The 26,654-nt window shown below is 52.6% G+C and overlaps 1 long non-coding RNA gene across 1 annotated transcript; it reads right to left on the reverse strand.

Moving 5' to 3' along the window:
- Window positions 1–5,047: 5,047 nt before the first annotated feature.
- On the reverse strand, window positions 5,048–25,565 carry LOC120379748. Its single transcript, XR_005587565.1, has 3 exons — window positions 24,234–25,565; window positions 9,833–9,965; window positions 5,048–5,259 (listed from the first exon to the last, which is right to left on the reverse strand). It is a non-coding gene; the product is annotated as an uncharacterized LOC120379748 (long non-coding RNA).
- Window positions 25,566–26,654: the final 1,089 nt, after the last annotated feature.

Below are 26,654 nucleotides of genomic sequence, written 5' to 3' on the forward strand. Positions count from 1 at the left end.
GATAGCTCAGTGGTTTGAGCATTGGCCTGCTAAACCCAGGGTTGTGAGTCCAATCCTTGAGGGGGCCACTTAGGGATCTGGGGCAAAAATCAGTACTTGGTCCTGCTAGTGAAGGCAGGAGGCTGGAGTCAATGACCTTTCAAGGTCCCTTCCAGTTCTAGGAGATTGGTATATCTCCCATTATTTCCCTAGATTTTGAGTCACTCCCTCATGCACCCAAGGACTCTGATTCTTGTCCCCAGGCTCTTCATGATTCCTCGCCTCACTAGACCCCATTTCCTTCTCACAGCCTGGAATAGAACCCAGGTGTCCTGGCTCCCCTCCGCCCCATCTCAGAACTAGAAATGGAACCCAGACAGCCTGGCTCCCTGTCCCACCTGCTCTATCTCACTAGCCCTCGCTCCCTCCAGCCATAGCATATTGTGCAGTATCCTGCACGTGGCAGACACTTGGGGGGCACAAACCCTGGTTTACTGACCCTCACTCTCCCTGCCCCACAGGCCATGGGAATGCGCTGGGTTGGGGGTTTCCCATTATCACTTGAAAACAGGTGTTCTGTGCCACTTTATCCAAAGGCCCCAGCTTGCTCCCTAGTCAGACAGACCCAGTCTAGCAGGCCCTGGCTGGCCCCAAGGTTCCTGGGCTCCACCCTCAGCCCTTCACTGCATAAAGGGGAGAAGGAGAGAGGCTGTGGCAGAGGCTCTGCACTCCACAGCTCTCTCCCCTCCCTGCTGGATGTGGCTCCAGCACGGACCACAACTCCCCATTCATCATCTGCTAAACAAATTGAAATTTAAGGGCTTGTGTCTCTAAAACACAGAAAACAATTCCCATTGCATTTTAATGGTGCTGTAATTTATTGGATCAGAAATGATGGATGGCAGCAGGAGAGGGCTGAGCCCATTGAGCAGGGAGAGCACTAATGCAGCAGGAGCCTGCCAGAGATGTGCAGCAGGGGAGGGGACATCAGGCAAGGAGAATGGCATGGCCAGAATCAGGCAGCAAGGCCTGTGCCTCACTCTCTTGCTGCTGCCTCTGCAGCCCCTCCAGCAAGCCCTTCAGAGGCCCTGCAGCAGGAGCCCCTCCTGTGAGACTCCTGGGAGAGCAGCCTCAGAACTGTAGCCCAGTGCCCGCTGCTCCTGGCCGCTCTCGTGGATGTCAGGCAGCTTCCCTGCCGCCCACATCTGACATGAGCGAGGCACAGGGCTGTCCAGAGGGGGGGACAAGTGGGACGGCGGTCCGGATCTTTGGCGGCATTTCGGTGGCGGGGGGCCCTTCAGTGCTGCCGAAGAGGCAGAGCGACTGAAGGGCCCCCCGCCGCCGAAATGCCGCAGACGACACGGACCGCCGCCGGGTGAGTACAAGCTTCGCAGCTCCTCCGCTTTGCCCCAGGCCCCCTGAATCCTCTGGGCGGCCCTGGCAAGGCACAGGAGACAGACACAGTTTGAAAAGAGGAGCAAGAATCCCACAAGCTGCATCAGCCCTAGAGGGAGCCAGTGGAAGGAGCATCTGGTGGGGAGAGCAAGAGAAAGCGAGCACAACTCCCCTCCCCCAGCCTAATCTCCCAGCTCTAGAGAGCGAGAGATGCGTCGGGCAGTAATTGAAACCAGGCTGTTTAATACAGGTGCCAATTACCATCCCCTAGTGTGGGCAGCTCCGATAAATAAAGCAATCAGTGAGCTCTGCTGGGGGGAGCTGTGCGATGAGCACCCCTGAGGGGAGGACACAGTGACAGCAGCAGAGCTAATCACATCGGTGCTGCAGCCCCTACCCCAGCAGTCTGCAGCTCAGCCAGCCTGAGGGCTCTGACCCTGCGGGGCGTGGGGCAGTGACAGCACTGCCAGCTCTCTGTACTGACAGTCAGGTGAGTCTGGCGCAGACTGGCCAGCATCTCTCATGTTCCCATCAGTTACATGCACCCCAGCACAGCTCACCCTGCCCCCTCTGCTCCTCCAGCAGCTCTCACTGCCCCTGCCACACCTGCTGTGGGGATGGGGAGCAACTGACCCCTATCACAGAATATTAGGGTTGGAAGAGACCTCAGGAGGTATCTAGTCCAACCCCCTGCTCAAAGCAGGACCAACCCCAACTAAATCATCACGTCAAGCCAGGCCTTAAAAACCTCTAAGGAAGGAGATTCCACCACCTCCCTAGGGAACCCATTCCAGTGCTTCACCACCCTCCTAGTGAAATAATGTTTCCCAATATCCAATCTAGACCTCCCCCTGCAACTTGAGACCATTGCTCCTTGTTCTGTCATCTGCCACCACTGAGAACAGCTGAGCTCCATCCTCTTTGGAACCCTCGCTCAGGTAGTTGAAGACTGCAATCAAATCCAGGGGCGGCTCTAGGCACCAGCAAAGCAAGCACCTGCTTGGGGCAGCCCATTTGCAGGGGCGGCAGGAAAGCTGAGAACCAACAAGGGGCCCTGGGAGCTGTAGTTCCTTGGTTAGCTCCCTGCCTATAGAGCCAGCCCTGGAGCAGGGAAAGAACTACATTTCCCAGCATTCCCTTGGCCATTACCAACTGGAAAGGAAGGAGGGGGACCTCATGCGGCAGCGTCCTGTGCATGGAGAGTTGCACTGTGGATGGTAGGGAGACCATATTTTAACATTCAGAAAACAGGACACTCCACAGGAAGGGAAGCCCCACCCTGCCACTATCCGCTCCCTCCGACTGCCCCCCACAGAAACCCCAAACCATCCAACCCCCGTCCCCGCTCCCTGTCCCCTGATTGCCCCCTCCCAGGACCACTGCCCCCCAGGACCCCACCCCCTATCTAAGCACCTCTGGTCCTTGTCCCCTGATTGCCCCCTACTGGGACCCCTACCCCTAACTGCCCCTTGGGACCCAACCCCCTATCTAAGCCTCCCTTCTCCTTGTCCCCAAATGCCCCCTCCAGAGACCCCCAACTTTCCCCAGGACCCCACCCCTACCTGTCCCCTGACAAACCCCTGGGACTCCCATGCCTATCCAACCGCTGCCTGTCCCCTGACTGCCCCCCCAAACCTCTGCCCCATCCAACCCCCCCTGCTCCCTGTCCCTTGACTGCCCCCCCCCAGAGCCCCCTACCCCTTCTCCAACCCCCCAGCCCCCTTACTGTGCCACTCAGACCAGTGTGTCTGGCTCCGCGCAGGTCCAGACACGCTGCTGCATACATGCTGCCGTGCTGCCCCGTGGAGCCCACAGCCTCGCCCACACACCCCCCCAGCACCTGCCCTCCAGATTTGAACACCTCAAAATTCAGGAGTGCTCAAGCTCAGTTTGGGCAGCTGTTACTTCATTTCTCCCAAATCAAATATACTGATCCACTGTGACTTGCTGTAGAAAAAGTAGGATAAAATTGAGCAAGAAATGCTTCCCAGTCGTTATTAGGACTGGAATTGCTATTTTCAACAGCCATTGCGTTTGTTTGTTTGGAAGGAAGGAAGGAAGGAAGGAAGAAAGACAGTGATATTGCATTGGCAAATTCCCCATAGAAAGAAAGAGTGGAACAAAAGAATAATAAAGGCACCTCAACTTTTCCTCATTTATGGAGGACAGTCTTATAATATGCATCCAGATACCCTCCAATCACACAAGCTGAAAATTGTTCCACTTTACTGCAGCTCTGTAACTATATGGGAACCAATCCTGTCTGTGTTCTGTGCGCATCCAAAATTCCTGCTGAATGACCCGCCCTGGGAGCGAGTTACCAGTGACCCAGGGCTGCAGCGGAAGAAGGGTGCAGGTGGGGGGGGGTAAAAGGGGAGCCCAGGGCTGGAGCGGCAGCAGGGTGGGGGTGGGGGCACTGGTAAGGGGGAAGCACAGCGCTGGGGCGGCAGGGTGGGTGGGGGAGAGCCCAAGGCTAGGGCAGCAGGGAGGTGCGGGGGGGGTAGCCCAGGGCTGGGACGGGGGGCAGCCAAAATTTTTTTTGCTTGGGGCGCCAAAAAACCTAGAGCCGGCCCTGATCAAATCCCCCCTCACTTTTCTCTTCTGCAGACTAAATAACCCCAGTTCCCTCAGCCTCTCCTTGTAAGTCATGTGCCCCAGCCCCCTATCATTTTCGTTGCCCTCCGCTGGACTCTCTCCAATTTGTCCACATCCCTTCTGTTGTCAGGGTCCAAAACTGGACACAGTACTCCAAGTGTGGCCTCACCAGTGCCGAATAGAGGGGAATAATCACATCCCTCAATCTGCTGGCAATGCTCCTACTAATGCAGCCCAATATGCCGTTGGCCTTCTTGGCTACGCGGGCACACTGCTGACTCATATCCAGCTTCTCATCCACTGTAATCCCCAGGTCCTTTTCTGCAGAACTGCTGCTTTAGCCAGTTGGTCCCCAGCCTGTAGCAGTGCATGGGATTCTTCCTTCCTAAGTGCAGGACTTTGCACTTGTCCTTGTTGAACCTCATCAGATTTCTTTTGGCCCAATCCTCAATTTGTCTCGGTCACACTGGACCCTATCCCTACCCTCCAGCGTATCTACCTCTCCCCCCAGCTTAGTGTCATCTGTGAACTTGCTGAGGGTGCAATTCATCCCATCATCCAGATCATTAATAAAGATGTTGAACAAAACCGTCCCCAGGACCAACCCCTGAGGCACTCCGCTTGATACCGGCTGCCAACTAGACATGGAGCCGTTGATCACTACCCGTTGAGCCTGACAATCTAGCCAGCTTTCTATCCACCTTATAGTCCATTCGTCCAATCCATACTTCTTTAACTTGCTGGCAAGAATACTGTGGGAGACCATATCAAAAGCTTTGCTAAAGTCAAGATATATCGCATCCACCACTTTCCCCATATCCACAAAGCCAGTTACCTCATTAAAGAAGGAAATCAGGTTGGTCAGGCATGACTTGCCCTTGGTGAATCCATGCTGACTGTTCCTGATCATCTTCCTCTCCTCCAAGTGCTTAAAAATGGTTTCCTTGAGGACCTGCTCCATGATTTTGCTGGGGACTGAGGTGAGGCTGACCGGTCTGTAGTTCCCTGGGTTCTTTCTTCCCTTTTTTAATGATGGGCACTACATTAGCCTTTTTCCAATCGTCCGGGACCTCCCCTGATCACCATGAATTTTCAAAGATAATGGCCAATGGCTCTGCAATCACACCAGCCAACTCCCTCAGCACTCTCGGATGCCGCGCATCCGGCCCCACGGACTTGTGCATGTCCAGCTTTTCTAAATAGTCTTAACCTGTTCTTTCACCACTGAGGGCTGGTCACCTCCTCCCCATGCTGTGCTGCCCGGTGCAGAAGTCTGGGTGCTGACCCCGTCTGTGAAGATAGAGGCAAAAAAAGCATTGAGGACTTCAGCTTTTTCCATATCACCCGTCACCAGGTCGCCTCCCCCATTCAATAAGGGGCCCACTCACGGGATGCGGGGGGGGGAGCAGACTGACCCACCGCTCACAGGGGAAGCAGGGAGCAGACTGACCCATTGCTCACAGGAGGGGGAGCTGCCTTGAGCTGGTGGACTCATTCTGATCCTTACCCCCCCATTCCCTACAGCAAAACCTCCTCTCAGTTTCTTGCGGGGGGAAGTTGCCTGGCTCTTGCAGCAGCTCTGATTGGCTGCTCTTCTGCAGGAGGCAGGGCAGTGGAGAAGCAGCCAATCAGAGTGGGTTCCCCATGGCCATGTGTCAATGGGCGGTGCTGGGCTGATGTGGTGGCGGCGCTCTTCATAGCACCTGCCCAGTGGCCACTGCTCGGACCAGCCGGGGCTGGATGTTAAAGCCAGGAACATTCCAGTTAGGACACAGCCCAGACTGTTCACGGTGCAGGGGAGCAGCCCTGGACCAAACTTCCCAGGGCCCTGGCCTGGGGGATTCTCCATCTCGTCACCAAGGCTGGGGCCATTCTGGGGATGCTCTAGTTACACACGAGTTATTGGGCTGACGTGAGTACTGGCTCACTGGCAGCAGCAATGCCCCCACATCTGCACTGTTCCCTGCCTGGAGGCAGGGGGCAATACCCAGAGCATCCCTCCTTCCCCCATCAGGCTGCAGGTGGATAACTGCATCCTGCGCCATGCTCGCTGGAGCTGCCTCTGCAGAGGCAGATGGAGAGCAGTGCTGCAGATGTTGATCCAATTGTGATGGGAGAAATGAGGCTGCAGAATGTGCTCAGTGACAGCTGGAGGCTGCAGCACCACAGAGGAGCCGGGAGAGGAATCCAGCCCCCTCAGCCTGTGCAGGCTGGGATGGAGGCACTTAGAGGGGTTTGTGGGAGAGAGACAGGAACCAGGGGGAAAGGAGCCAGCGCTCTGGTAAAGGGGAAGAGGGTGGGGCATTGGGGTTAAAGAGGAGCAGAGGAGGAAATTAAACCAGTCTGCAGTTTGTTGGCTGCAGATCAGGAGGTCTGGGGGGCTGTGCTGGGGCCGAGTGGGCTGACCTCCCTAGAGGAAATCACCTGTGAGGAGGGTCCTAGGAGGCCACCAGGCATATTGGGGGACGCTTGAGTGTCCATGGCCACAGGGAGGGTGGGGACACCATGCCCCAGGCACAGCCCAGGAGCAGTCCCTGCTCGGAGTGCTGACAAATGCAGAGCCATTCATGCCTGTCCCTGCCCATCAGCTTCCCTTCCTCTCCCACGATAGGCTCAAACAAGCCATGCTCATCACACGTTAGCCACCCTTTGGTGCATGGTTTGGGAAGGCCCCTGCTCGGCGGGCCTCCCCACGCTCAGCTACACCAACAGCAGTGCTGAGAAAAGCCTGAGCTGGCTGGGCGTGAAAGGAGACTGCAGGATGTGCTATGCAAGCCAGCAAGGTCCAGAGAGCCAGTGTCCCCCAGCCCTGCCTCTCCAAGCCGGTGAGGAGAGTGGCACCCTCAGCAAAGTAGCAGCAGCAGAGGGATGGGGGACCTACAAAGGAGACCCAGGGGATAGCACTAGGTATATCACAGTCCAGCCTCCCACATGGGGAGCAGAGAGAAGCGCACACCCCGTTACTATGGCAGCACAGTCCCCTGCCTTTGGGGAGGGACCTGTGGAGGGAGGGCTTCAGGACCAATAGTGTTTGAGCCCTAGAGAGCAGGCTCTTAGCACATTAACTGTGGTGTCTCTGATTAGGTTAGGGCAATTATGGGGCTTGGCCACTTCCGCCTTCCTGTGATTAACGACTGCATGGTCTGTATCGCTCCTTTTCACCCGGTGAGCAGCTGGGAGCTGGCAACAGCCTCTGCTCCTGGCAGAGTGACAGCAGGAGCCTGAGGTCTGCGAGGCTGTACGAGAGCAACCCCCTTGTACTCCAGGCTGCTCCCCCAGAGGTGATGAGCTGGTGCCTATTCCTGCTGCAGCTCCCCTCACTGTCCTGTCTAGTTAGACTGTGAGCTTCTAGGGGCAGAGCTATGGGGGTATGCAGCACCTAGCACAGGGGGGCCTCCTGGCCCCCCTGCAACACAAATAACAATTCTCCTTGGAGTCCCAGAGATGCAGCTCAGCTCCATGTTGCATCCCCATCCAGCCCTTTGGGGTATGCCCTCCCCCTTGGCTATCTCAGAGCCTGCAGGGAGTCCCTGGATCAGCTCCCTGGGGTCCCCAGGGACATGCTAGTTTAGGCCACATGTGGACTTAGAGCAGGGTTAGGATGCCTGAGCCCATTCTGGGGACTCTGCCACAGGGGATGTGGGGGAAGGAGAGGAAACTGCAGCCAGAAGGCACCAGTGGAGACGCGGCCTGGTGGGACAGCTAGGTAGAATCAGACACAGCGCTGGGGACTTTGCTGTTACCAAGTACCACGGCAGGGCCACGGCTTGGAACAGAGGTGGGAGAAGCTGCAGCTCCATCCCCACATCCCCCAAACACTGGCCCAGGAGCTGAGGAGACTTTTCACTGCCTGACAAATGAAGCACAGCCCTGCTGCAGCTGGGCACCACGCACTGCTCCGCGCTCCAGAGCCTGGCTCAGCCTCCCATGATCTGATGCTCCCTCCTGCTTTTCCAGGCCTTCGCGGTGGGACTCAGGGGTGCTGTGCCACTGCGTTGGGTGGAGCTGTCAGGAGAGGAGTAGGTGGAGCAGAATGGTTCACACTGGAGTCCCTTGCTGCGGTGGTTGCTAGTCAACGTGGTGTCTGTGCAGAGGGCCCACTGCACCCTCCCACAAGGGGCTGGCCATGCTGGTATTTCAACAGCAATCTCAGAATTTGTTGTTCAAATACAGGGGCTTCCCAAAGGGCCCAGAAGCTGGAAACATGTAAACACTCCTCCCTGCCCCAGGCCAGTGCACAGCTTGCGGAAGGAGCATGGTGCCTTTGAGATTCATTCAGCATCGTTTCCACTGGTTAATTAGCTCTAAAAGCCATCGGTAATAAATCACAGTCAGCACCTTCCTCTGCATTGTTCCCAGAGAGACAGGGCGGGGGAGGTCTGTGTCAGTGCCCATGGGGATCTCTGGTGCTGCATGGGTGTGTAGGCTGGGTACCTATCTGTGTGTGGGAGGGGGAGGTGCTTTTGATGCACTTGAGTATGTGTGTGGGATGGGTACCTAACTGTGTGTGCGGGTGCCTATTGTGCAGGCATACATGTTGCCATGGTGCTGGCCCAGGTGGGAGCAGCTGTGCTACATCCAGGGAGGGGACAGGGCTATGCCCAGGCTGATGGCTGCTCTCCTCCCTGAGAGGGCTGAGCAGTGACCCAGGCCCACACTGCAGGGCTGAGACCATTGTGGCAGGCGAGGTACCTGCTGCCCCAGCTTGCGATGCTGCAGTGACGGTAATATGGGGATTCTAGGTCCCCTTTCAGAACCGCCTACTCCATCATTAGCATCATTAGGGTTAAATGCCAAACCTCCTACTAGTCTCTGCAAACAACAGCCCGTCCCATAGGCTGGACAGGGGTGTGGGTAGAATGGGCATAGCCACCTGCCCAGCATCCTGCCAGAGTCATGACGAGAGAGGGCAGCCGGGCCCCCACACTCATCACCCCATGTACTAAGGGTCTGGCTCTGCCCTGCACTTGCTGCGCCTCCTGGATGCAGAGCCCTGGGGGAGGAGACGATCGGCCTCCCTTAGGTCTTCCAGTGCTGGGCTGTCATGGGAGCAGGTGTGGCCCCTGGCATAAACTAGAGCCCGAAGGTACAGCAGCCTCCCAAGGGCAACCAGCACTGAGCACTGCAGAAACACCAAGCCCTTGCTGCAGGCAGCCTGCCCCTGCCTGGTGCTTGCAGGTGAGGAAAAGCAGGGACTGCATCAGGGGAGCCTCCCTCAACAGCTGCTGAGCTTTCCGGAGAGGGAACCTCACCTGGACAAAGTGTCCTTTTGTTCTGGGTGCCTGAGAGGCCCCATTCATCTCTGCTAGGTGCAAAGTGGTCACAAAGCAGCCACAAGGCTCCCTGGGCATGAGGCCTCCTTACCAGCCACAGAACCCACAGTCAGCGCTACAGTCGTCTGGGATGGGGATGAGCGAACCAGGGACTGAGATACTTAACCCATGCTGCCAGACCTGTGACCTCCCACCTGGTCCTTGGCACCTGCATCCATGTGGGGTAGATTCTCTCTATGGGCCCAATTCTGCACTCATGTCAATGTGAGTCCAGAGCAGTTCCACTGAGGTAAACAGGACCTGCAGCCCCTTTGCATCAGGACGGCAAACAGCTGCACCCTGCAGTGGTGCCACAGGCCGTGAGGAGAGAAGCAGGGCTAGTGTCCCTTCTCACTGCTACCCCCAAACCAATGTGCTGGGGAAGCCCCTCTGTGCTTTTCCCCATTTCTTCTCCCCTCAGCACCCATCTCCTTTGCCCCTCAGCCACCCCCACCCCCGATCAGCCCCCTCCTCACATCACTTTGCTGCTGTCATTTTAAGTTTGTGCTTTTTTTAATCTTTCCATCTTGTTCTCATTTTATTACACTCACTGTTTCCTTCTGTCTTTCTTCCTCTTTGATCTGTTTGTCCTCATTGCCATGTGCTGGTCTCTTTTTCTACTTCCGACAGTCCTGACGCTTATCGCTTCGGGGGTTCTTTTCTTCTTTTCATTAAATTTTAGTGCTTATAAAAGTGAGATGGATGGTGTGAGCTAGACATGCAATGCCAGTGTCTTCCACTCAGCCCTGCCCGTGTACCTCCACCCCAAGCCACAGCCCTCCCACCCCATTCCAGTCGTGGGCTCCCCACACAATGCTCTGCCAGTGCCCCTCTGTCTTTCCCTGCAGCACCCTCTGTTATGCCAGGCACAGCTCTCTACCTGCACTGTGGGTGCACCTCGGTTCCCACCCACAAGCTCCTGCTCGCCTCCTCCTAAGCATTAAATGACATGGCAGAGGGTGGTAATTTGGGGCTGTGGATGTACAAGGCCCAACAAACTCATTTCACTTTGGATCTAACCCAGGAATTGATCCTGGGGGCCAGAAGTGACCTGGGTGTGAATTAACTTGCTGACGCACTGACTTCCAACCTCTCATTCATCCCGCCACTCCACTGCTGTCAGGCTACTTTGGTGAAGTGCTGCTGACAATAGGCGAGGGGAGCTGCTTATGCCCAGAGGTCACTGAGCCCAAGCTCATTTACAGAGGTGGCAGCAGGGAGGGACTCATGGCACTTGCCCTCCCCAGCATTCTTCTGCTCCCCTATGCTGGATTAGAGGGTGCTGAGCAGTTAGGCAGCAGAAACTGTGATGTTACCAGCAGACCATGCCAGGGTCTGTGTGTGGGGTTCCCAGCACCACACAGGCACAGACAGGGCCACTTGGGTAAAAACACCACGGTCCAATTAACCACAGCAAGAGGGATTGCAGGAATGAGCATCCACACTGCTTCAAAGAGAGTCTACAGAGGAATGAGACAAACATGGCTATTCCAGGCCATGTGCTCCTGCAGCCTGTGTGTGCATGCACATGTGAGCTGCAATATCCACGTTAAGTCTTGCCAGTTCTCCGGCAATTATGGCAATTCTTCCTTCGGGGCATTCACTGTGCTGAGAGTCCATAAGGGTGCGGACATTCCAGGTGGCTAAATTCATTATATCTCTTGTTTCAGCTGTGGAGCTGAGTGATCCCATTGGAGCGGCCATCCAGACTGGAAGAGTGCGAGACAGCCTATGTTTGGGGCACTTTTTCTAGCTCCGTCCCCATTTGGGGTGATCAGAGGGGACCCTAAAAAGGCCTGCTCAGTCACAGGCGCTGCTGCCGAAATTCACTTCTGTCTCATTCAAGCACAAGACGGCTGTTCCACGGCTGCCGCCTGCATGCAGATTTGTGACTAAAGACTCCCAGAGATCACTGCTCCTGGCTTCCCCGCCACTCGTCCTTCGCTGCAGGGCTTTGTGTGGGTGCGAGGCCTTTGGCAGAGGCCAGCGCATGAAATCTTTTAATTTGAGGAAACCGGTGCGCAGGCAGTGACTACACCAGACTTGACAGGAGGAAAACCCTGACCCAGTGGCAAGGACAGCCAAGACAACCAGGGGCCTCCCTCCTGCTGCAGCCCTCATCCACTTTCCCAGCTGCAGAGTATTGACATTGCAGCTCTTAGTGAGACCCGCCGGGCTGATGAGGGTCAATTAAAAGAGGATGGAGGTGGAGGCTTTCGGACAGGAAAGCCACCGAAGAGAGACTCAGTCACAGGATTGGCTTTGCTATCAAAAATAAGATCACCAGTCAGCTTTTGGAGCTTCCTGTGGGGATCAATGATCATCTCATGACTCTTTGGCTCAAGCTCAACAACCAATAAGCCACAGTCATCAGTGCATATGTACCAACCCTTGATTATGAGGAAGAAAGGAGCAGTTTTATAGTGCTCTCGATGCAGTCCTCACAGCCACACCTAAGGCAGACGAACTCATCCTCCTGGGAGATTTCAATGTTAGAGTCGGATGGGACTCCCAACTCTGGAGCGGCACTATAGGCAAAGAAGGGGTGGGAAATGTAACCCCCAATGGTATTTTCCTCCTCAGCAAATGTGTGGAGCATGACCTGCTCATCACAAATACCATCTTTAGGCAGAGTAACAAATTTAAGACCACCTAGAAACATCCTCAGTCCAAACACTGGCACCTCCTTGACTAAGTCATAGCAGAGCTCGAGATTATGCCGATATCTGTATAACATGAGCCATGAGAGGTACCAATCACTGTTAGACAGACCATCAATTAGTAAGATGAGTCATGTACCTGCAGCTCGCTCCACCACACCGCAAACACCCAAAGACTAAGCAAAAGTGGTGCAACGTCAAAGCACTTCACGACCAAGCCAGCTGTGAGATGTTCCAGCAACACTTGTCTGAGAAACTCTCTAACTTGTCTGATAACATCGACATTCAAGAGCACTGTGATCAGCTTAAAAATACCATTCACAGTGCATGTGCTGAAATGATAGGCTATTCCACTCATTGGAACCAAGACTGGTTTGACAAAAACAATGAGAAAATCCTAGTATTAGTTCAGCAGAAAAAACCGCATACTGTAACTGGCAAAAATGATTCCTCTAACCAACGAAAACATGAGGCTTATCACCTGCTCAATGCCAAAGTCCAAAGGAGGCTACATGACATAAAAAATAAGTGGTGGCAAGAGAAGGCCTGTGAGATCCAGGGTTTCGTAGACCAGGATGACATGAGAAGCTTCTTTCAAGCAACAAAAGCTCCAAAGGCCCAACCCCTCCATTTACGTTCCCAGGATGGCTTCACCCTCCTCAAGGACAATGCAGCCATTAAACAACGCTGGAAGAAGTACTTGGAGAGTCCACTAAATCACGAATCCATGGTCTCTGAAGACACCACCGAGTCCATTCCACAACTCTCAGCAATGGCACACCTTGCTGATTCCCCCATCTTCTGAGGAAATCTGGCATGCCATCACCCAGACAAAAAATCACTAGGCACCAGGTCCAGACGGCATCCCAGCTGAGGTTTTTAAAGCTCATGGAACAATGCTCCAGCACAAACGTTGCCAATTCCTCAACAAAATCTGGACCTGTGAAGAAATTCCACCTGACTTTAAAAACACGAACATTATTACAGTGTTCAAGAAAGGGGACAAATCTTTGTGCAGGAACTACAGAGGAATTGCCTTTCTCTCCATCGCAGCAAGATCCTTGCCCAGGTCCTACTAAACCATCTTCTCCCCCTTGCCAAGGAACTCCTCCCCAAATCACAATGTGGCTTCAGGCCATCTTGGACAGCTCACTTTGAGGAGAACAGATGTGCTCATGAGACAGAGACGTGACAAAGGAGGAAAAAAAGGGCACAACAGTCCAGTCAACAACTACGTCTCCTCCAAGATTACACCTGTCACTTCTGTGGGAAAATCTGCAGAGCACGAATTGAGCTCCTCAGCCACTTAAAAACTCACCAATGAACCCCCTTGGCAGACATCATCCCTGCTTCGAGGGATAGCCGGATGCACAGGTGAGACACAGGGACCACAGTGAGCCAGCACCTGTACACAACACTGCCCTCTGCTGGGTGTAATTGTATGCATGCACGCACACGTTACACTGCCCTCTGATGGGTGGAGTCAGACCTGTCATGTAATTAACAGCCTTGCCCTCTACAGGCTGCCTGAAGTAAGGATGCTAAGCACAGACAGTGCCCAGCTCTGGATGCTTGGAAAAGTCACTGCACAGGGAGCATTCACTTGGGCTACGCTACTTCAGGGCCTCCCTTCATTTTCAGAGGTTTACCCTAGAAAGTCACTGACGTTTTTCCATTTCCCTGACGGGCATGAATGATGAATGATGACCCACCAGGCCCTGCCCTGACACGGAGCAGAAATCCTTCCCCAGCATGGAGGCCGCATGGCCAAGACCTCAGAGCTGCCATTCCCCTGCACCCATGGATGGAGTAGACCAGGGATCGGCAACCTTTCAGAAGTGCTGTGCCAAATCTTCATTCATTCACTCTAATTTAAGGTTTCGCGTGCCAGTAATACATTTTAATGTTTTTAGAAGGTCTCTTTCTATAAGTCTATAATATATAACTAAACTATTGTTGTATGTAAAGTAAATAAGGTTTTAAAAATGTTTAAGAGGCTTCATTTAAAATTAAATTAAAATGCAGAGCCCTCCCAGACCTGTGGCCAGGACCCGGGCAGTGTGCGTGCCACTGAAAATCAGCTCGCGTGCCACCTTAGGCACCCGTGCCATAGGTTGCCTACCCCTGGAGTAGGCTGTAGGTCAGGAGGCAGACTAACACTCATGCACTGAGCACTTCGTGGGTCTGGGCCAGGAAAGGAGAAAGTCTCTGGCATTGGAGATGTCCTGACTGGAAGCAAATGCTCAGCCTGAGGTGTATGCACTGGGCTCCACAGCTGCAGCAGGACACACGAGTCAGTGTGGGGTGCACCCCTTAGCCACCCCAACCTGGCCCTGGGCATGGCACAAATCACTCCCCCTTGGGGTGGAGATAGCAGTAAGCTGGCTCGCACCCTGCTCATCGGGCTGGGCCAGCACCACTGGCTAAACATGCTGCCTGAGTTGCCTCTTCCAGGGCTACGGCTGTGGCTGTGCTGTGGCTGAGGGATCCGGGCATGGGGACACATCACGTGACATGGAACGTCTGGGGGGCCCTTGTTACAACTGCAGCGAGGGGACAGATGCAGTAGCAGTCATGTCAGCTGCTGGCAGGTCGTGCTGTGGACAATGTGCTCTCCCCTAGCAGGGTCACTGAGGCAGGTGACAAGGACAGGAGCCAGTGCCCTTCTGCTTCACCCCGGGGCATGAATGCCCAGAAACTCACCAGCCCCATAGTCTGAGCTGAGTGTGGCACAGTGACCCCCCCCAGGCACCGTGTTTCAGGGTCACTCAGATCAGCTGGGACCTTGCTCAACTGGCACCAAGGGAGAGCGCAGTGCCTTGGCCCTGAGCAGCTGAATTGCCCCCTGCCCACAGAGAAACCTCTTGCCCAAGGAAGAGGAACAGCTTCCTATCCTGTAGAACAAGGGGCAGGGGAATAGGCCCCAGGTAAGATCTCCCCTCAGAACCCAGTAGGTCCCTCACCCCCTGGAGTAGAGACAATCACCCCTCAGGTGCCAAGCACCCTGGAGTGAAATCACCCTTCAGCATCCAATGAGAGCCCAGCATCCAGATGAGATCTCTCCTAGGCACTCAGTGGGGGCCCAGCACCCTGGAGGGAGAAGGGAAATCGCCCTACCCCACCGAACAGGGGCCCAGTGCCCCATGACTGGCACCCCCTGGCCAGGGGACACTGGGTGACTGCACTCCAGTGCGGATACTTTCCTTTACAGAAAACAACAACAAAAAGAGCTGATTCAGCAATGTTAATTTATGTCCCAGGCCAGAGGTAGCATGAAGCAATTAGTGATATAATGGTAATGTCACACTAAAAATTATTTATCGTGTCACTGAGCTCACGGCTGGGTTTAAATTAGACACTGGTGGGATTTAAACATCCTTCAGGAGCGCCATCCCTGTTCCCACACTGCCTCGCATCTGGCTCAGCTCAGCATTGGCCGCCCCACAACCCAGGAGCAGCAACCAAAGCCCCTACTCACTGCCAGTGGGCAAAGCGTGCCCCCCACTGACACCTTCCCTAGAGCACCCCCTGTTGGGCAGGCCTGGAACTAGAGTATCCAGGAGCACCCCCCTCACAGAGCCTGGCCTACTCCCTACAGCACACCCCCACCCTCCCCTGCTGGGAGACACTGGGTCTGGACTAGCCAGAAGTACCTCCCCTCCCCTCCCACTCCAGCCAGGGCTCCTGCCCCGTCCCTAGGAGAACCCAGGACTGGAGAAGCTGAGAGCTTTCCCCCACAAACAGCACTTCTGCCCTGATCCCTACAGCACACCCGGCCAAGAGAATCACAGGAGCCTTGCAGGGGTCAGCAGGGGTCAGCAACCTTTCAGAAGTGCTGTGCCGAGTCTTCATTTATTCACTCTACTTTAAGGTTTCGCGTGCCAGAAATACATTTTAACATTTTAGAGGGTCTCTTTCTATAAGTCTATAATATATAACTAAACTATTGTTGTATGTAAAGTAAAGAAGGTTTTTAAAATGTTTAAGAAGCTTCATTTAAAAATTAAATTAAAATGCAGAGCCCCCTGGATCGGTGGCCAGGACCTGGGCAGTGTGAGTGCCACTGAAAATCAGCTCACGTGCCACCTTCGGCACGCATGCCATAGGTTGCCTATCCCTGGCCTAGGGTGACCAGATATCCCGATTTTATAGGGACAGTCCTGATTTTTGAGTCTTTTTCTTATATAGGCTCCTATTACCCCCCACCCCCGTCCCAATTTTTCACACTTGCTGTCTGGTCACACTAGGTGAGCCAGGGACAAGAGCAGAAACACAGAGAGGAGTGAGAGGCAATGGATGCCCCTTTCCTAGAGGCCAAGCCATGGGGCAGGGCAGGGGAGAAACACTCACTACAAAACAAATTACACAGTGCTCACTATTAAGTGGCATGGGGAAGCCCCACAGAGCCACAAAAGGGGCAGCAGCTCTCAGTAAAGCAGCACCACCCACTGAGGAACATTGCATGGGGCAGCTTCAATTTCAATCATGCATCCATTTCTAGTCCTTTTCGGCTCCATTTCCCTGCTTTCTCAGTCTCTCTTGTGCTCTCTGTTGCTCAGAGCCATTGGCATTCCTGTTGGGGAGCATTAATATCACTTTATAATTAGAAACAGGATGAGTAAGTAGCCCCCCAGCACCAGGAAAGAGATGAGATCAATAACATGAGAGCAAGGACATCGGGGGCAGGGCCTGGAACCCCCCACTCCCACTGTTCCTGACCTGCCTGGTCACCCCATGCAGCCCAACCCCTGGCTACACTTCAGGGCTGAATACCCACCACTGACTGAGCCCACACCCACAACCCCCACTGCCACCCCAACTCAGCACCAGGGAATACCTCAGTTTGAAATATCCAGGAGGGCAGTGGGGAGTGATCTGGCTAAGCCCCCACAGTGAAGGGGTGGAGGTGTCAGCCTTTATATACGTCCCAAATGACACATGCACTAGTGTCTGTATTACAGAGACATGTACCCACTGGTTCACTCTTTGAGCAGCTCCCATGGCTGGTGGGAGTCCTCCTGAGTAGGAGACCCTCACCTTACAGGAGATATTGTGTCAATAATCATTCCACTCAGCACTAACCCTGGCTAATTAACATTAGCACAAGATTTGACAGACATGTGTAATGGTGTCTCTGCCAATGCCCATGGCAGGGCGGGGAGCCCAGCAGAGAGCCACAGCAGGAGTAGCCGAGAGTCAGGTCTGGGAAAGAGAGAGCCAGAGATGCTAGTACCCACAAGCCAGAGCAAGGTAGGCCTGGAGAGACCCAAAGATACCAGTTCTCAAGGGTAGGGCGAGGCAGGGCCTGTGTGGGGCAGACACAGACTGTGCTCCCTCACTCACAAAGTTTGGGTTCTCAGGGGATGCTTTGCAAGGAAGGCAAAGATAAACTGACAACCAGCAGGAATGTCTCCTTTCCTCCTGGGTTTCCCAGGCAACACCAATCACTCAACAGCAGTTCAGCATGTGAGAATTCCCTCCCTTTGGTCAGTTTAACCGGAGGAAGATATCAGACTTAAGCAGAGAGCTCCTTACAGCCCACTATTTGGTAACCTGGGTCAGACACCTGTAGAAATGACATTTACATCCAGCATTACACTGTGGCTAAATCCAGCACAGCCCTTCTGCACTTTGCAGCTCCCATTGTGGGAGACTCATTTCTGCAGCTAATTTGTTGGTGTACAGCTTCCCCTGTGCTCACAGCTGTGAAAGCAGATCCCAGCCCTGGTGCCCCTGCATGCGGCCGGGAGAGCAGATACCCGCCTAGTGGCCTGACACATGCTGTAGAGGATCATTTGGCACATACAATTCTGGAACTTTCAACTACTCTGCAGGGTGAATTCCATTGTACTAGACTCCTCCCTTCCTACAGTGTCTGTGCTCACAAAGGTGACACCCTTTTCTCCCCAGCACTTCTGCAGGACAGTACACATGCAGGCCCTCTCATCTCATAGGGCTCCACTCTCTCCTGCCTCAGGTGTACAGTGGTAGAAGGACCTGTGCTTATCATACAACTTCCAGGGTGCTGCTACTCAGTCCGAGGGTGACAGCACAGAGCCTCTGTGCTCAGTCACTTGCTGAGGTTATGGGAACATGATTTTGGTACAGCCCCCAAAACCGCACTAGGGACCTCATGTCATGGTTCCAGAGTTTACTGCACCTCTGAGCCCTTCTTTGTCCTCTCTGAATGCACCTACACAGGTAACAGGCCTCTTGTCATCTTGTGATTCTCCCCCTTTCAGACCGGGACTTAGGGTACAGAACCCTGTGGATCAACCATGCTCACTCCAGCAGGCCAATTGGATTCAGTACCTGTGGTTCTTCCCTTTGGGAGTCTGTGGCTACCCATGACTATAGACCCAAAACAGCCACCTTAAACCAAAGTATTATTGATCTTAACAGTAGGAATGAAGAACAGCAGATCACTGGCCTAACAAAATGGCTACACACACACACACCCCTCTTACCTAAGACTTTCCCATTCCCTGGTTGCTTAGCAAGGCCTAAAAACTTCAGCCCACCACTCAGGTATCTGTGGGTGTCAGTCTAGGGAATCTATTCCCCACTATCAGCTCTCTGGTTAGAGAGCAGTGTAACGGGGCACCAACTCACCCCTGCAGCGCCTCCTGCTGGTCTCTTGGAATTAGCTCGATTTCCAGCCCAGAGCGCCCTCTGCAGGCCAGTATCCTGCTGCCACTTGGCCCCTGTGTCCCTCCCAGGATTCGGGTACCCCATTATCTGGGATGCTGCCCCCTGACAGTACATCCCTCAGTCTCAGGGTCTCCCCTACCAGGGAACCCCCACCCCCTATCCCCACCTCACCTCAGTTGTAGGCTATTGCCAGTCACCAACCAGTCCCTGGGGCAGACTGCAGTATAAGCCACTTATCACAGGCAGGGTTTTTTGGGACCTGCTGCCTTTCTCTACAACCCAGTACTTCTATGGGGCATTGGACAAGGCCCTGCAGCCTGGGGAAGCTGCCAGGCGAGAGCTCCCCAGCCCCTCTAGCCTTTCCCCAGCCCTATCTTACTCTAGGTACCCTGAGCTTCTCAGCAGCCAGGCCCTGTTCTCTCCCAGTCTGGAGAGAGGCTTCTCTTAGGCCTCTGACTCACAGCCTTTTTATAAGGGCCAGCTGGGCCCTCATTAAGCCAGCCACAGCTATGGCTGTTTTCCAATCAGCCCAGCCTTTCCCCTGCCCCAGCTCTCTCCCAGGGCTGTTTTAAGCCCTCCCAGGCAGGAGTGGGTGATCACCCCACTACAAGCATCTTTTTAACTCTTTATTCTGTTATCTCGTTCTCTGTTTGTTCTTGGCATTGACAAAACAAGCTTTGTAACTTGGCTGGAACTAAGGAAGTGGGGAGCAGAGCAGACAAGGGGATGCAGACAGGGGAGTTTGACAGAGGGAGGCTTATGATGGTTAGGAAGACCTGCAGCACCTGTGCCAGCACTGCTTCTGTCCCCTCCACCTGCACCTGTAGCCAGACAGAGCACCTGAGTATGGATGCTTCTACCCAGATCCTGGTGTGGTTTTGCAGGGACTGTAACTTGCAATTTCCACTTACTGATATCCAGGCTGGGGGGGGGCATCCAATGTGAAAGGTGCCTACTGGTGAAATCTCTCAGGCAGCAGATGGGAGAGCTACAGGAGGTGGCTAGGTTGAGGAGCATCCAAATCCACGAGCAATTCCTGGACAGTGTCTATGTGGAGACAGCTGAGGTAGCTGTCCCAGTACACAGGACTGCTGACACACCACTGGTGGAGGAGGAGATGGCTCAGGGTGGACACTGGCAGCTGGTTACTTCTGGCAGCACGCAGTGCTCCACCCCTGCTCCGACCCCTCCTGCCATGGTAATAGTTAACTGTTATGCTCTTCTTGATACAGGAGAGAGGGAATCACCCCCTACAGTAAAGGTGGAGAAGCCTCGTATGTACCCCTAAGGCTGGAAGGTCTGCTGCCACCACTGCGAATATGAAACGTAGGGTAGTGGTGGTCGGAGACTCTCTGCTGAGGGGGACGGAGGCACCCATCAGTCGTCCTGACATTTCATCTCGGGAGGTACGCTGCCTGCCGGGGGCCCGTATCCGAGATGTTACAGAGGCATTGTCGAGGATTATCCAGCCCTCTGACTACTACCCCATGCTACTCATCCATGTGGGCACAAATGATACTGCGAGGTGTGACGCTGAGTGGATCAAGAGTGACTACAGGGCTCTGGGAGTATGGGTGAAGGAGTTTAGACCACAGGTGGTATTCTCTTCTATTCTTCCTGTCAAAGGTAGGGGCCCGGGCAGAGACAGATGCATCATGGAGGTGAATGCCTGGCTCGAAGATGGTGTCACCAGGAGGGCTTTGGCTTCCTCGACCACGGGATGCTATTCGAGGAAGGACTGCTAGGCAGAGATGGCGTTCACCTTTTGAGGAGGGGAAAGACCCTATTTGGACACAGACTGGCTAACCTAGTGAGGAGGGCTTTAAACTAGGTTTGATGGGGACAGGTGAGCAAAGCCCACAGGTAAGTGGGGAACATGGAGACCTGGGAGATGGGTCGGAAACAAGAGGGAGCATGGGCTATAATGGCAGAGAGAAAGGAGGGTCAGGGGAAAACTGGGAGGCAAGATCAAACCAGTATCTTAGATGCCTATACACAAATGCGAGAAGTATGGGTAATAAGCAGGAAGAAATGGAAGTGCTAATAAATAAACTATGACACTGTTGGCATCACTGAAACTTGGTGGGATAATACACACGATTGGAATGTTGGTGTGGATGGGTACAGCTTGCTCAGGAAGGACAGACGGGGAAAAGGGAGGAGGCATTGCCTTATATATTAAAATGTACACACTTGGACTGAGGTGGAGATGAACATAGGAGACAGAAGTGTTGAGAGTCCCTGGGTTAGGCTAAAAGGGGTAAAAAACAAGGGTGACGTCATGCTAGGAGTCTACTACAGGCCACCTAACCAGGTGGAAGAGGTGGATGAGGCTTTTTTTAAACAACTAACAAAATCATCCAAAGCCCAAGATTTGGTGGTGATGGGGGACTTCAACGATCCAGATATATGTTGGGAAAATAACACAGCGGGGCACAGACTATCCAATACGTTCTTGGACTGCATCGCAGACAACTTTTTATTTCAGAAGGTTGAAAAAGCTACTGGGGGGAAGCTGTTCTAGACTTGATTTTAACAAATAGGGAGGAACTCATTGAGAATTTGAAAGTAGAAGGCAGCTTGGGTGAAAGTGATCATGAAATCATAGAGTTTGCAATTCTAAGGAAGGGTAGAAGGGAGTACAGAAAAATAGAGACAATGGATTTCAGGAAGGCGGATTTTGGTAAGCTCAGAGAGCTGATAGGTAAGGCCCCATGGGAATCAAGACTGAGGGGAAAAACAACTGAGGAGAGTTGGCAGTTTTTCAAAGGGACACTATTAAGGGCCCAAAATCAAGCTATTCCGCTGGGTAGGAAAGAGAGCAAATGTGGCAAAAGACCACCTTGGCTTAACCACAAGATCTTGCATGATCTAAAAAATAAAAAGGAGTAATATAAAAAATGGAAACTAGGACAGATTACAAAGGATGAATATAGGCAAACAACACAGGAATGCAGGGGCATGATTAGAAAGGCAAAGGCACAAAATGAGCTCAAACTAGCTATGGGAATAAAGGGAAACAAGACGACTTTTTATCAATACATTATAAGCAAGAGGAAGACCAAGGACAGGGTAGGCCCACTGCTCAGTGAGGAGGGAGAAATAGTAACAGGAAACTTGGAAATGGCAGAGATGCTTAATGACTTCTTTGTTTTGGTCTTCATCGAGAAGTCTGAAGGAATGCCTAAGATAGTGAATGCTAATGGGAAGGGGGTAGGTTTAGAAGATAAAATAAAAAAAGAACAAGTTAAAAATACTTAGAAAAGTTAGATGCCTGCAAATCACCAGGGCCTGATGAAATGCATCCTAGAATAATCAAGGAGCTAATAGAGGAGGTATCTGAGCCTCTAGCTATTATCTTTGAAAAATCATGGGAGACGGGAGAGATTCCAGAAGACTGGAAAAGGGCAAATATAGTGCCCATCTATAAAAAGGGAAATAAAAACAACCCAGGAAACTACAGACCAGTTAGTTTAACTTCTGTGCCAGGGAAGATAATGGAGCAAGTAATTAAGGAAATCATCTGCAAACACTTGGAAGGTGGTAAGGTGATAGGGAATAGCCAGCATGGATTTGTAAAGAACAAATCGTGTCAAACCAATCTGATAGCTTTCTTTGATAGGATAATGAGCCTTGTGGATAAGGGAGAAGCGGTGGATGTGGTATACCTAGACTTTAGTAAGGCATTTGATACGGTCTCGCATGATATTCTTATCGATAAACTAGGCAAATACAATTTAGATGGGGCTACTATAAGGTGGGTGCATAACTGGCTGGATAACCGTACTCAGAGAGTAGTTATTAATGGTTCCCAATCCTGCTGGAAAGGTATAACAAGTGGGGTTCCGCAGGGGTCTGTTTTGGGACCGGCTCTGTTCAATATCTTCATCAACAACTTAGATATTGGCATAGAAAGTACGCTTATTACGTTTGCAGATGATACCAAACTGGGAGGGATTGCAACCGCTTTGGAGGACAGGGTCATAATTCAAAATGATCTGGACAAATTGGAGAAATGGTCTGAGGTAAACAGGATGAAGTTTAACAAAAGACAAATGCGAAGTGCTCTACTTAGGAAGGAACAATCAGTTTCACTCATACAGAATGGGAAGAGACTGTCTAGGAAGGAGTACGGCAGAAAGGGATCTAGGGGTTATAGTGGACCACAAGCTAAATATGAGTCAACAGTGTGATGCTGCTGCAAAAAAAAGCAAACGTGATTCTGGGACGCATTAACAGGTGTGTTGTGAGCAAGACATGAGAAGTCATTCTTCCGCTCTACTCTGCCCTGGGGTTAGGCCTCAACTGGAGTATTGTGTCCAGTTCTGGGCACCGCATTTCAAGAAAGAGGTGGAGAAATTGGAGAGGGTCCAGAGAAGAGCAACAAGAATGATTAAAGGTCTTGAGAACATGACCTATGAAGGAAGGCTGAAAGAACTGGGTTTGTTTAGTTTGGAAAAGAGAAGACTGAGAGGGGACATGATAGGAGTTTTCAAGTATCTAAAAGGGTGTCATCAGGAGGAGGGAGAAAACTTGTTCACCTTAGCCTCTAAGGATAGAACAAGCAGCAATGGGCTTAAACTGCAGCAAGGGAGGTTTAGGTTGGACATTAGGAAAAAGTTCCTGTCAGGGTGGTTAAACACTGGAATAAATTGCCTAGGGAAGTTGTGGAATCTCCATCTCTGGAGATATTTAAGAGTAGGTTAGATAAATGTCTATCAGGGATGGTCTAGACAGTATTTGGTCCTGCCATGACGGCAAGGGACTGGACTCGATGACCTCTCAAGGTCCCTTCCAGTCCTAGAATCTATGAATCTTCCTAGGTAATGGCTCAGACATTGACTCTTAACCTTGGCCAGCCAGTGATTTATCTAGACCCATTGTCAGGCTTTCCTGCTAATTTCCCAACTGCCTGCTGTTATACTAAATCAACAAATGCATATGGTAAACATAGACTAACCCACAATAGTTATACAGTACCTATCCCAATAGCCACGTGCAGTATTCATAAATTAATAAAGAGCAGCTCCCCATCCTTCACACTTCATTGTGCAGAGAAAAATAGTATGACCAACATGAGATTTTACTGCAAGTTTTGTGATAATGTTCTTATCAAAGCTCCAGCGCCTGGAGTCAGGTGATAAAAAAACCTGCTGAAATTCTTTGTAATTTTTTAAAGCAGATCACTGGCCTCTCTCATGCTGAAGAGAATCTGGAGTCCATTCTCCACAGGAGCCTGAAGGCTCAGAGCCGCCAAAGGCTCAGTGACCCAAAGGCAAAGAAACACCCAAAATTTATTATTTTTTAAAAAAAATCTATTTTTTTAAACCAATCCAAGGATCTTTTTCTGCCTGACTCATGATTTCTGAATGCAACAGAAATCCTGTAAACAACTCACAGTCCTTGCCCCAAGGAACTCACCATCCCTGGTCACATACAGCACAGCAAACGCGAAACAAAATAGCAGGGTGGGCAAAGATATAGTGTACAGAATTGGGCTTGTATCCCTTTAATAGTTTGTGAGTCCTCATGGTGCTCACTGTTTTCTGAAGCCTCCAACCCACACCAGCATAGCCACGTGCATGTAATAAGGCCTGGCAATTTGTTCACAGTTAGTACTGGGCCCATGTGGTTCCCTCACCTTATGAGCCCCAAGATGACATGGCTCTGGTAGCACAGGCGAGGTGAGGCTCTGAGATGATGTGGCTCCAGTGGCATTCCCACGGGCTCAGCTCTGAGACGACATGGCTGGGGCTCAACTCTCAGATGACGTCGTTCTGTAGCACGTCAGGGGCTCGGCTCTGAGATGATGTGATTCCGTAGCACGTCAAGTGTTCAGCTCTGAGATGATGTGGTTCCATAGCATGTCGGGGGCTCAGCTCAGAGGCGACATGGCTGGGGTTCAACTCTCAGATGACGTGGTTCCATAGCATGGCTGAGGGCTCGGCTCTTGAGACGACATGGCTGGGAGCTCAGCTCTGAGATGACGCAGTTCCATACACGTTTGGGGCTCGGCTCTGAGACGACGTTGTTCCATAGCATGGCTAGGGGCTTGGCTGAGAGGACATGGCTGGGGGCTCGGCTCTGAGATGATGTGGTTCTGTAGCATGGCTGGGGGCTCGGCTCTGAGATGTGCCTCCATGACCCACCAAAGGCTTGGCTGGGGAAGCCAAGCACTTATGAACAGTCTAATTATTTAACTTTTTAGGCTTCACCCAGGTCAAACAGAACTCTCATTACAGTGCTGGGACTGATATATGCTTTATGGGCCCAGGCAGAGCCCCTCCCCTCTGGGTCTTGGGGGAAATGAGAAACAGGACTTGAGTCCAAATCAGAGTTTTTTGGTTTGTCATGTTACTTTGCTTAGGAAGAGGGACACAGCAGACCAGGGTCCAGTCACGATGCCAGCAGCGAGAAGGGCCCACTGGGAACAGCCATGCACTTGGTAGTCTGGGAGGAACATCCTCCATGTGCTACAGCTCTCGTGTGCAATGGGCTGACTGGAGAGCACACTCCCCTTTGACTCCTGGAGGAGGACCACAAGGAGGCTGCTTGTCCTACTCTGCCCCTGCACAGAGAACTCAGTATCTAGGGCTCCAGGCCAGCACCTTTCACCTACATTACACTCACTTCAGTTTGGTTTGTTGTAAACATTAGTTTAACCCCCCCAAAATGACACCAACTGCCAGGGCCGCCCAGAGGATTCAGGGGGCCTGGGGCAAAGCAGGGGAGCAGACATAAAAAAGGGTGTCACCCACTGCGGCGCTTCCACTCACCGGGGGCGCTCCGAGTGTTCGGCAGCAGCGGGTCCTTCACTTGCTCCATGTCTTCAGCAGCACTGAAGGACCCGCTGCCAAAGTGCTGTCGAAGACCCGGAGCAAGTGAAGGGCCCACCGCCGAAGACCCGGACCACCGCTGGGTGAGTAAAAATTAAAAAGGCGCCTCTAGCCATGGAAAGGATTCTCAGCCAGGGCTTGCAGGGCCCCAGGCAAATTGCCCCACTTCCCCTCCCCGCAGGCGGCCCTGCCAACTGTGACTGCGGGGCACCACCAGAGCCAGTGGTTGCTATTGTCTAAAGATGGATGAGTGTCCCTACAAGCCCTTCCTTAAAGATGGGGCAGAGGCACTAGTCTTTTCTCCTGACCTGCATCCCCTCTGCCAGGTCCCGACTATGGTGCTGAGGGCTGCTAGTACCAGGCAACATCCCCAGCTCCATGTTACCCGGCCTATTTATTTTATATTCTGGATGAAGTTCACTGTCCTAGCCCAGCCCTGCACAGAGACTGCCTGTCCACATTGTGATCCAATCCTGTGCCCCTCAAAGTTCCTGACAGGGAACAGCAAGGGGCAGCGAGGTAAAATGGGACAATGTCTCATTTCTGGAGAGCAAGACAACATGAATTTTCTGCTATGCAGGGCCCTTGCAGATGCAGGAGCCCCTCAGAAACACCCACTGGCTCAGAACACAGAAGACCTCCCCACCAAGCAACAGGAAAAGCGTTCAAAAAGGCTCCAGAAAGTGGAAGGCACCCAGGTGCTGGTTGTGCCAGCGTGCAGGGTCAGACCCATCCTTTCCACAGGCATTCATTATTCACTAAATGCCACAGCTGCAGCGGCAGCTCCGGAAGGTGCCCCGCAATGAACTCCTCCTGCCTTTTATCGCAGGGTCCCTGCCTGGATTTATGAGGCCTCAGTGAGGCTCATTTCCCTGCTGAGGAACAGGGAGTAATTAACTATTAATAGCATTACTGAGCTTCCCACAGGGGCATGTCTAATTCATGGGGCAGGAAAGGAAAGGACACAGTTCCACTGTCACTCCTAACTGGCAAGCCTCACAGAAAACTGGACCAGAGTGTCCTCCCATAGCCTCCGACCTTCCTGGCCTGGCCCAAAGCTGCACTGGACATATAGAGGTGAAGGCTGCTTCACCGTAATGACAATTCCCCATCTCAGGCTCTGGCTTCCTAAAGCAGATATTGGGGCAGATAAAGTGAAGCAACAGGCGTCTCCATGCTTCTCTTCCCAGACATAGGATCTGGGAAGAGACTGTCAGACAGTGCCT

The sequence above is a fragment of the Mauremys reevesii genome, linkage group 13 (assembly GCF_016161935.1).
Source record: "Mauremys reevesii isolate NIE-2019 linkage group 13, ASM1616193v1, whole genome shotgun sequence".
Taxonomy (NCBI): Eukaryota; Metazoa; Chordata; order Testudines; family Geoemydidae; genus Mauremys; species Mauremys reevesii.